This window comes from Dendrobium catenatum, unplaced genomic scaffold (genome assembly GCF_001605985.2).
Source record: "Dendrobium catenatum unplaced genomic scaffold, ASM160598v2 fragScaff_scaffold_343, whole genome shotgun sequence".
NCBI lineage: Eukaryota > Viridiplantae > Streptophyta > Magnoliopsida > Asparagales > Orchidaceae > Dendrobium > Dendrobium catenatum.
Genome location: NW_021318805.1, coordinates 305,819 through 315,806, shown reverse-complemented (window position 1 = coordinate 315,806; position 9,988 = coordinate 305,819). Strand labels below are relative to the sequence as shown.

The 9,988-nt window shown below is 33.8% G+C and overlaps 1 protein-coding gene across 3 annotated transcripts in view; it reads right to left on the bottom strand.

Annotated features, from left to right (window-relative positions):
* The window catches only part of LOC110104762 (UMP-CMP kinase 3), a 17,671-nt gene extending 7,683 nt beyond the window's left edge, over window positions 1-9,988 (bottom strand). The window contains exon 1 of one of the 3 annotated variants that reach the window (XM_020834008.2): window positions 9,854-9,988. The gene's annotated coding sequence lies outside the window, so the exon portion shown is untranslated. The remainder of the gene's footprint in view (window positions 1-9,853) is intronic. The other 2 variants (XM_020834009.2, XM_028693725.1) reach the window with 2 other exon arrangements.

Sequence of the window (9,988 nt, the reverse complement as noted above, 5' to 3'; positions counted from 1 at the left end):
GACTTGCAAGTAGGATTTTTTTTGGGCCAGACTTGCAAGTAGGATATTAACTCGAGCATTGATTTAGTAAACCTGTAAGTATTAGATTATTTAAATCCCGAGATTTTAAATTTATTAGTTGAATAAGATTTTATCATTTATTTATATTAATTAAAATATGCTATTATTAAATTAAATTAAACTGTATTCATTATATTATTAATACATTAATTTAATTATGCGTTATTAAATACTAAACAATAACAATTAAATCCCTAATTTTTAAAACTTTTTTAACCCTTTTAGATTAATCAAATCATTACTTACACATTATTAGTATCCAATTAATTTAATTGAGTAAAATTTAAAAATTATTAAATACAGATAATTATCTTAAATAAAATTAAATAACAAGTAATATCAGCTAATTTAGTTTCCAATTAGCTAATAAACCGATTATTAATTTCAGATTTTAAGATTAATATAGTTGGTGATATTTATTATATTACTTAATCTATATCAGTTTTTAATTTGATTAATTAACCTTTATGTATAATATAATAACAGTTAATTTTACTAATAAATTACTAAGTTGATCATAAATAATTTTTATTTGAATAAGACTACAGAGGAGTTGAAGGTTAAACTATATTATGGAGCAGTTTAGAGTTCTAAATATTTCACTTGAGCATATCTTAAAATTAGATATATAGAGTGTAATTTTAATAGTAATTATATATAGTGAGGGATTTATTGGATTTGGGTGATCAAGTATTTAATAAGGATTACATGTTTTTAGTATATATTGAATTATTGTCAGTGATAATGATAAGATGAGGATATTATCAACATTAATGCAAGTTGGATATGGTTGAAGTAGGAAATGCATTGGGCTTGATGTGTGTAGAAAGTCCCATTCAAATTAAGGAAAAAAATTCATAAGATTATGTGAGACCTGCAATGCTTTTATGGCGTCGAATGTTGGCCATTAAAAGAGAAGCTTAAACTAAGTTAAGTATTGCGAGATGAGGATACTCAGTGTGGATGAGTTGATTTTACTTCATTGAGATAGGATACAAATGAGCATATTCGTGAAAAAGGTTGAACAGTAACTCTAGACTCTAGAGGAAGATAAGATTAGAAAGAGTCACTTAGATGGTTTGGTCACATAAAATTGACGGCCTTCCGACTTTTCCCCCCCCCCCCCCCCCCCCCCCCCCCCCCCCCCCCCCCCCCCCCCCCCCCCTCTAGTTAAGAATAATAGAGTATTAGATTTGACTATATGTTAAAAAAAGTTAGATTAAAACTTAAAATATTTTAGTTAAAAAATATTAGAAATTGATATTTTTTTATTTAGATTTAAATAAGAATTTGACTTTTAATAGGGATAAATGGAGAAAAATGATTCATGTAGCCTACCCCACGTAGTGGGACCAAGGCTTGATACTTGTTGTTTGTGTTCTCAAAGTTGATATATTTAAATTTATTTATATTGATTTAATTTTGTGAATTAATATTTCATATATCTAATTTGTTTTATTGAATATTAAATTAAATTTTTATCAATTCTAATTACACTATAAATTATAATTATCATAACATAATTATTTTTAATTTATCATAAATTAAAAATTTATAAATCTAATCAAATATAACACTATCTAATAAATTAAATTAAATCATATAATATTAATTTAATAAATTTAGTTAATTAATATTAAAAATATAATTAATTTTAAATCATTATATTATCAATTTTTCATATTATTTGAAATCGCCATCTTAATTTACATTACATAAAAAATTATGATGGGAGCTCATTTAGTATTTATCGGTGATTATAACCGCACTATCAAAATGGTGAAATAAATAATTTTTTAGACAATTTTATTATTTATTATTAATTTTAAATTTATTCTCATTTATTGTTTTTTCTTAATTTTAGAATCATGTTTTTTCTTATTTTTAATTAAATTTACTGAGATATTATAGCGAAATTTTTTAAAAATATATTACTTTTCCTTCAAGCCTATGCAGCATCGCACCTACGTGCATTTCTAAAATTCTGTTTACCTTGCTCCCGCGAACAATCTCGGATTTAACGGATCCACGCGTGTTGAAATTGGGAATCTGGAATCTTTGTCACCGATATCGCTTCGTGCCCCAGGGCCCGAAAAGATCCAATACCACATCGCCGATATTCCTTCCCTCATCAAAAGCTTACTTCAAGCGCGGCAGATTCCGGAAACCCTCACCAAACCGCGATATCGTTCCTCCTCGCTTTCATCCGCTTTCTTTTTTGCTTCTGCAGTTTCCTCTTCCAAGCTGAAGCGAGCTCTGCTTCCCTTAAAAGAAACATTATTCTTTACGACGAAGTTCTCGTTCCGGTGATAAAACCCATATTGGGTCATGCCACCCCGTCGCTCATACCCTGCTCTTTATTGTTCGATATCTGTGAGGCTCATTCTGGTTGCTCCGATGTGTTCTTCATCTAGTTCTTCCCCATAGAATAATTTTCTCCCCCTCATAGGGTCTGTTGGATGGCACAGGATTTTAATAGAGTAAAATTTTTTAAATTCTTAAATCTAAATCCTAAGGGCTGTTTGGTAAGCATGATTTAGGGCATCTCCAAACCGACTCCAACGCTTGAATTGGAGCTCCCGGCCAGGCTCCAGCCGAACTTGCAAAATCGCTATATGCTGCGGGTGAATTGTGGGACGTCAATATTGACGTTGGCACTGTCATCCCCGCCATTTTACCGCTCTACCGAACTTGTCGCGGGAAAAAAAGAGTGCGACGATTTTAACTGCTAAAAGCTGTAAAAACGCGTTCCATTGGAGATGAATCACGGCATTTGTTAGTTTCCGGCATTGGAGTGAAAATGAGATTTTCGGTTGGAGATGATCTTTAGGCGGATTTGAGGAGGGAATTAGCGTGAATCCAACCAAACGGCTTAAAATGCAAAAACCAAATCTCAAGGTAAATTGAAAACCACCGCTGACAAAAAATTCAACCTTTTTGTGCCTAATTCCCGAATTTCTAAAAATCCTATTTTTTTTGTAGGATTTATTGAATTTCGGTGGCTAAAGAGGAAGAGTCCAATTATTTAATTGGTTCTATAGTAAACAGTCACACTAATTTTTAATATGATTTTATTATGAAGTTATCAAACCGTTTTATGATTTGTGCCCCTCAGATTTCTGAAATCCAGATTTAACGCATTTCTTGAAAACGGTTTTGTAACATTTAATATAAAATAAATAAAAAAAATTTTTGTGAACTATTGAATTCATTCAATATTACAAATTTATTCTAAATAATTAAAGTATTACAAGAAGTTTAAAATAAATTATAACAAAATTTTGTTAATACTAATAAAGTTCTATCTAATTAGTTAATTTGTTATTATTTAAACATTATAATGAATTATTTTCATTAAAATCATTTAATTCATATTATTTTTTAGAAAGAATTAAGTATTTACTAAAATCTTTATTATAATTTAATTAAGTATATTAATATTATTATTAGTTTTCACTAATTATTAATATTTTTAATTTATATTAATTAAGTGTATCCAAACCAACTTAGAGAAGTCTAGGTTTTTGCCTTTTCCTTCTGTATTTCGTTCGCTCATCCTTTGCATGCGTTGTTGTGTTTTGCACGAGTTCCTACTTTGTCGCTTTCGACCTCGCTCTTCGACGACGTTCCCTTCCTGTTGAGATCGGAAGTTTTCGACATTTTTTGATTCGGAGCAACAACGGGAGCTCTTTGCTTTGTAAGGTAACTTTCTCTCTTTTCGCGCGCTTCTTTTGCCAAATCCCGTATAGTCCGCCCCGAAACCAAATGGATTTTCGCTAAATCCGAGTGAATACGGAATTTTCCAATATCTCTCAACCGCTGGCTTTTGATTTACCGCTGAGATTTTGTTTACATTTTTGCGTTTTGGCTGGATTAGCTCAAACCCGTTCTAAACCCTGCTCCAAAAGATCCCCAAAGTCTTCTAATTTTGAGACATTTATTTCCTTTCAGTTTCTTCGGGAGTATTATTGTACCGCGACTGATCCAAGCTGGTTTGTCTCGCGATCGTTCATTGGTGATAGAGTTCGGCGAATTTCCGACTTCATCAGCTGTTAGCAGTAGCGGTCTATTCTTTTTCAAGTTGCCTACTCGATCTATCAGGACTTGGATCTGACGTTTGAAGGTAATATATTTGCCCTTGTTAGTTAAATTATCCTCTTTAAGATGCTTTTTTGGAAATTCAGCATTTAATCTTATAGTTTTGTTTTGTATTACAAAATATTTCGGAATTTTTAATTTCATCTGCTGGATATTCCATGAATTTACCATGCTGGGAGAGGATCTGAAGGTATATTCGAATTGGAATTATGTGGCGTTTCGTGAATGCTTGGTCGCCATATGCTTATTGAACTTGGTGGTCCTTGAAGTTGTTGTGCTATTGCTATTTCTGAATACGCTTAATATGTGATCGATTTTGGTTGAGTTCTTCATGATGATTAATGCAATTTTTTTTGGTGTGTGGTGTGGGTCTCGGTATCTTAATATATATTAGAGGCTGGTTGTTTCATGAAAACCTTCTGGGGCCAATTTGTTTTAGAGCGATTAAATTTATGTTGGGTAGGAAATTAGGTAGAAATTCCTTTTTTCCCTTAATCTCTAAGTTAATTTAAACAGTTTATGCTTCCGTTTGAGAACAACTTTCTTGACTTTTTTTTTAAAGAGAGCTTATTTTAGATATAACAAAGTTTTTTATATATTAAGTACTGAAAGTGCTTTAGAAGCAATAAAAATCTATCTCAATTGAGTCTTAAAACATACATGGCTAGTATTAAGAATTATTTCTCAATTGTTCAGTGTTGTAAGATAAGAGGTTTAACTAGACCTTCACTATTGACCCGACCGAAAACCCGATCCAACCCGACCCGAATAATTTTTCGGGTATTTGGTTGACGTCGAACCCGAACGCGTCGGTTGTCTCCGATGGAAATCGGGTGCGTTCGGGTTGGGACCCCGTACATGGTGTTGCTGGCGTCACACCCAATAAACCCTGTTTAATTTTAAAAAAATTTTGAATTACACCGACCTTTCCCGACTGCTGCTGCCCCAGCCCGAGAATATCCCGCTGCCCCAGCCCGTTCCATTGCCGAAGCTGCTGCCGAACTGCTCGAGCCGCTGCCCCCCTGCGGCTTGCTTTGCCCAGCGCTCGTCGACCGCGTCACGTTCGCGGCATCTGCCGCTATCACTCGCGACCCGCGTCACGCCCGATCACTCGGCTGCCCGCCGGTTCACGCGTCCGTGCACTCACTGCCTCAGCCGCATAGTTCGCGCGGGTGTTTCCGGCAACCGGCGGACCGGAGATATTGATAGTATTGCCTATAGACTCATTGATACTATTGATTCTGCATTGTATTGACTTGCTACATTTGATTTATTAATAGGGTAGATTGAAGTTTATCGTATTGTTTTTCCGATTGATTTTATTGACTAGATAGCATAGATTTGATTTGATTTGATTGATTGATTCGACACGACTGATTTGACAAATTGATTGATTTTCTTCTGTGTACGGATTTCTTCGAGATTGACGTGGATTGATTGAGCTTGGTTTATTGATTTGCTTGCTGCTGCATTGACTGGCTTTATTGACTATTGAATTTTCGTACTGCATAGACTCATTGACCATTGACTGATTCAGATTGATAGATTGACATGCATATTGATAGCATCGCCGTGCTTTGATTTCAGTTGTAGGCTTTGGTGACCTGCTGGGCTTTGTAAGCTCATTATATGTGGTTAACAATTTCAGGTCCGAGCAAGGCAACTGGAATGGAGTTCGATCAGAATGTCAGACGAATCCTTTCACTATGGATGCCTGGGGCGTCACAATTGGTATCAGAGCAAGTGTAGTGAAAGGATTTGATTGATAGTTTGATAGAATGGATTGTTTCAAGTGTATCGTTTTGCATACATATTGAATGACATGTGATTGACTGGATTGTGTGATTTGTATGGATTCCGACGAGTTTTGATTTTGATTTTGATTCGATTTGATTTTGATTTGAGTTTTGATTGGACGGATTTGCTTTGTATCGATTTTGCATTCGATCCCTTAAGGGAAATGTCGAGGACGACATTTTTTTTTTAGGTGGGTAGATTGTAAAACCCTTCAAAAAGCTGATTTTTTTTTAGTGCAGTTCGTCTGTACGAACTGGATTTAGTACTGGACGAACTGAAGAAATTTGTGAAGAAATCTGCCATTTTCGTCTGTACGAACCTGGAGCAGTCGGGACGATCCGTCTGTACGAAATCTGTCCAGAGAGCAAGTCGCCCGGGACGAATTTGGATTTCGTCTGTACGAAATTTGTCCAGAGAACCCATCGTACCAGGACGAAATTTGGATCGTCCAGGACGATCAGTGTTAATAAATATCGGATTTTAGATATTTTGGATTCATTTTGGAGAGAGAGGAGAGGCAGGAGAGAGAAAGAGAAGGAAAGAGAAGAGGAAGCTTGGTTTTGGAGCCCGTGGAGCGCTTTTCGTCCGACGACGCTGTTAGAAGATTTGTTTGTCTCGCTGTAAGGACTCCGAACCCTATTTCTGTTTTCGAAGATTTTGTATTTTGATCGAGTTGTGCACTGTTTTGTGTTTTTGTAGTCGAACTTTTGACCTGATTTTGTATTGACACGACTTTCACCGCACAACTTTTAGTATGTTATAGATATGAATATTGTACACGATTTGACTATTTTCTACGATGATTTTATCGGTCGGAATTGATTCTACGCGATTTTAATTGAATAGAAAATTATCAGGACTTGATTTGATTTGGATTCTATAGATTGATAGTCTTGCATTGATGCCGTGGTTATTCTGTTGTAATTTGGAGAAATTCAGAATTTGTCTTTTTGCAGGATTTTTGTGTAAATTCGATAGACTACTGTTACTCTGCCCGATTTTTTTTGTATGATTCCTGATTTGACTGAAATTGATAGATTGAATCGATATGCCTATGATTATTGATATGATTGCTCTAATATTGATTATTGATTGCTTATTGATACTGAAACACGTATAACCTGGTTGAACATTGGTTGGAGATGATACCTGTACAGGATGGTGGGCCGACGGGCTTTCCTTTAAATCATAGATCATGGATCATGGATATAACGATGGGAGTCATAAGGAGATTATATGCCGACGGGCAATAGAGTGACGACTCTTTTCATAGAACCAATGTATTGATATCTACAACAGCAATATGAATTCTACAACAGCAACATGACCATTGATTATACATTGTTCAGTATTATCGTATTGATTGCATGTTTAATGTATTGATTTACGGATTTTACGGATTTGATCGGGTTTACTGTATCGTACGATTTCACTGATTTCATCTATTGACTACTGAACATTGATACTACTGAGCATTGATATGGACATTGATAGATATAGATACTGTATTGATAGCATGAACATGGACATCGTACTACTGCCTACTGTTTCTGTACCGTATTGACTGTCGTATAGATTCATTGTTCCGTATTGCTTTTCTCGACTGATTTCATTGATTTGACCGTATTGATTTGATTGACGGATATTGATTGATTGAATTGAAATGATTGATTTGCCTGCCGCTGCATTGACTGGTTTTATTGACTATTGATTTTCGGATTGCATCGACTACTGATTTGATTTCCACTGCATAGACTCATTGACCATTGACTGATTCAGATTGATAGACTGACATGCATATTGATAGCATCGCCGTGCTTTGATTTCAGTTATAGGTATTAGGTGACCTGCTGGGCTTTGTAAAGCTCATTATATGTGGTTGATATTTTCAGGTCCGAGCAAGGCAACTGGAATGGATTTATTGATCAAGACTGTCGACGAATCCTTTCACTATGGATGCCTGGGGCGTCACAGTTACTTCAACCTTTTTCACGAATATGCTCATTTTGTATCCTATCTCAATGAGTAAAATCACTCATCCACCTGAGTATCCTCATCTCTGCAATACTTAACTTAGTTTTAAGCTTCTCTTTTAATGGCCAACATTCGACGTGTTACTTCAACCTTTTTCACGAATATGCTCATTTTGTATCCTATCTCAATGAGTAAAATCACTCATCCACCTGAGTATCCTCATCTCTGCAATACTTAACTTAGTTTTAAGCTTCTCTTTTAATGGCCAACATTCGACGTCATAAAGCATTGCAGGTCTCACCATAATCTTATAAATTTTTTCCTTAAGTTTGAATGGGACTTTTCTATCACACATCAAGCCCAATGCATTTCTCTACTTCAACCATATCCAACTTGCATTATGTTGATAATATCCTCATCTATTTCACTATCACTCTGAACAATAAATTCAATATATCTAAAACATGTACCCTTATTAATAACTTGATCACCCAAAGTCACAATCCCCTCACTATATATATTACTATTAAAATTACACTCTATATATCCAATTTTAGATATGCTCAAGTGAAAATATTTAGACTCTAAACTTGACCTCCATAATTATAGTTTACCTTCAACTCCCTCTGTAGTCTTATCAAATAAAAATTATTATTTGATCAACTTAGTAATTTATTAGTTAATAATTAACTGTTATTATATTATACTAATTATGGTTTAATTAATCAAATTAAAACTGATATAGATTAAGTTAATATAATTAAATATCACCAACATATTAATCTTTAAATTCTGAAATTAATAATGGTTTATTAGCTAATTTGGAAACTTAAATTAGCTGATATTACTTGTTATTTAATTTTATTTAAGATAATTATCTGTATTTAATAATTTTAAATTTTTACTCATTAATAATTAATTGGGATACTAATATGTGGTAAGTATGATTTGATTAATCTAATAAGGGTTGATAAAAAGTTTTAAAATTAGGGATTTTATTTTATTAGTTTAGTATTTAATAACGCATAATTAATTAATGTATTAATATATAATAAATACAGTTTAATTTAATTTAATAATTAGCATATTTTAATTTAATCATAAATAATGATTATTAAATCTTATTTCAAGCTAATAAATTTAAATATCGGGATTTAATAAATCTAAACTTACAGGCTTTACTAAATCATGCTCGAGTTAAATCCTACTTGCAGTCTTCCCAAAAAAAAAATCCTACTTGCAAGTCAATCAAACCCTTTTTAATACTTCTAGCATTGCATGTTTCTAAATCTGATAGATCCGTTTTAAGATTATAGGAAAAAGAGTTCTGCCACTTTCCTCAAACAAATAGGAATCCCCTAAACAATCCTGCGGAATTTTTTTTATGAACACCAGCTTAAAAATAAGCAAAGACACGCTACGAACAAAAAAAATGTTGCAGTAATCCATTATGAAAACTACCAAACCCTCGCAACAAGCGAATTCAAATTTTCAGATCGCAAACAGTACTTTCCTGCAAATCCTCCCTCTCCCATAAACCGATAGCAAGAAAGAAACAAAAAACCGCTAAAACTCACTCGAACGATTGATCTAAAAACCGGCACATGTAAATTCGTCAGATCCGTTGGGAAATTCAAATTCAGCTAGTATTGCTCCACGGATCTACCCATTTGAATTTAAAAAAACTATAATATGAATTGCTAATCAGACCCCCTTCCATTATCTAATTAAAAGAGGCATTGAAATCATCCGACAGTCGTCATTCTACAGGATGCTTGAAAAAACATATAAACACATAAAACAAACGAAAAATTGATCTGAAATCCACAATTCGAACATCAAAATCAGCAGATCCGATTAGATCAAAGAAAATGAAAAGAATTAAAATAATAAAAACTGAAAAAATAATGGAAGTTTCTTTTACCTGTCAACGTGTTCCTCCACGATCTTCCGATTTTCTTTGTATCCGCTACTTCTTCAGCAGAATGCGAATTGCCAGGGCTGGACGGCAGTATATATATCAGTATATAAGGGTATTTCGGTCAAATCACTGCCCCAA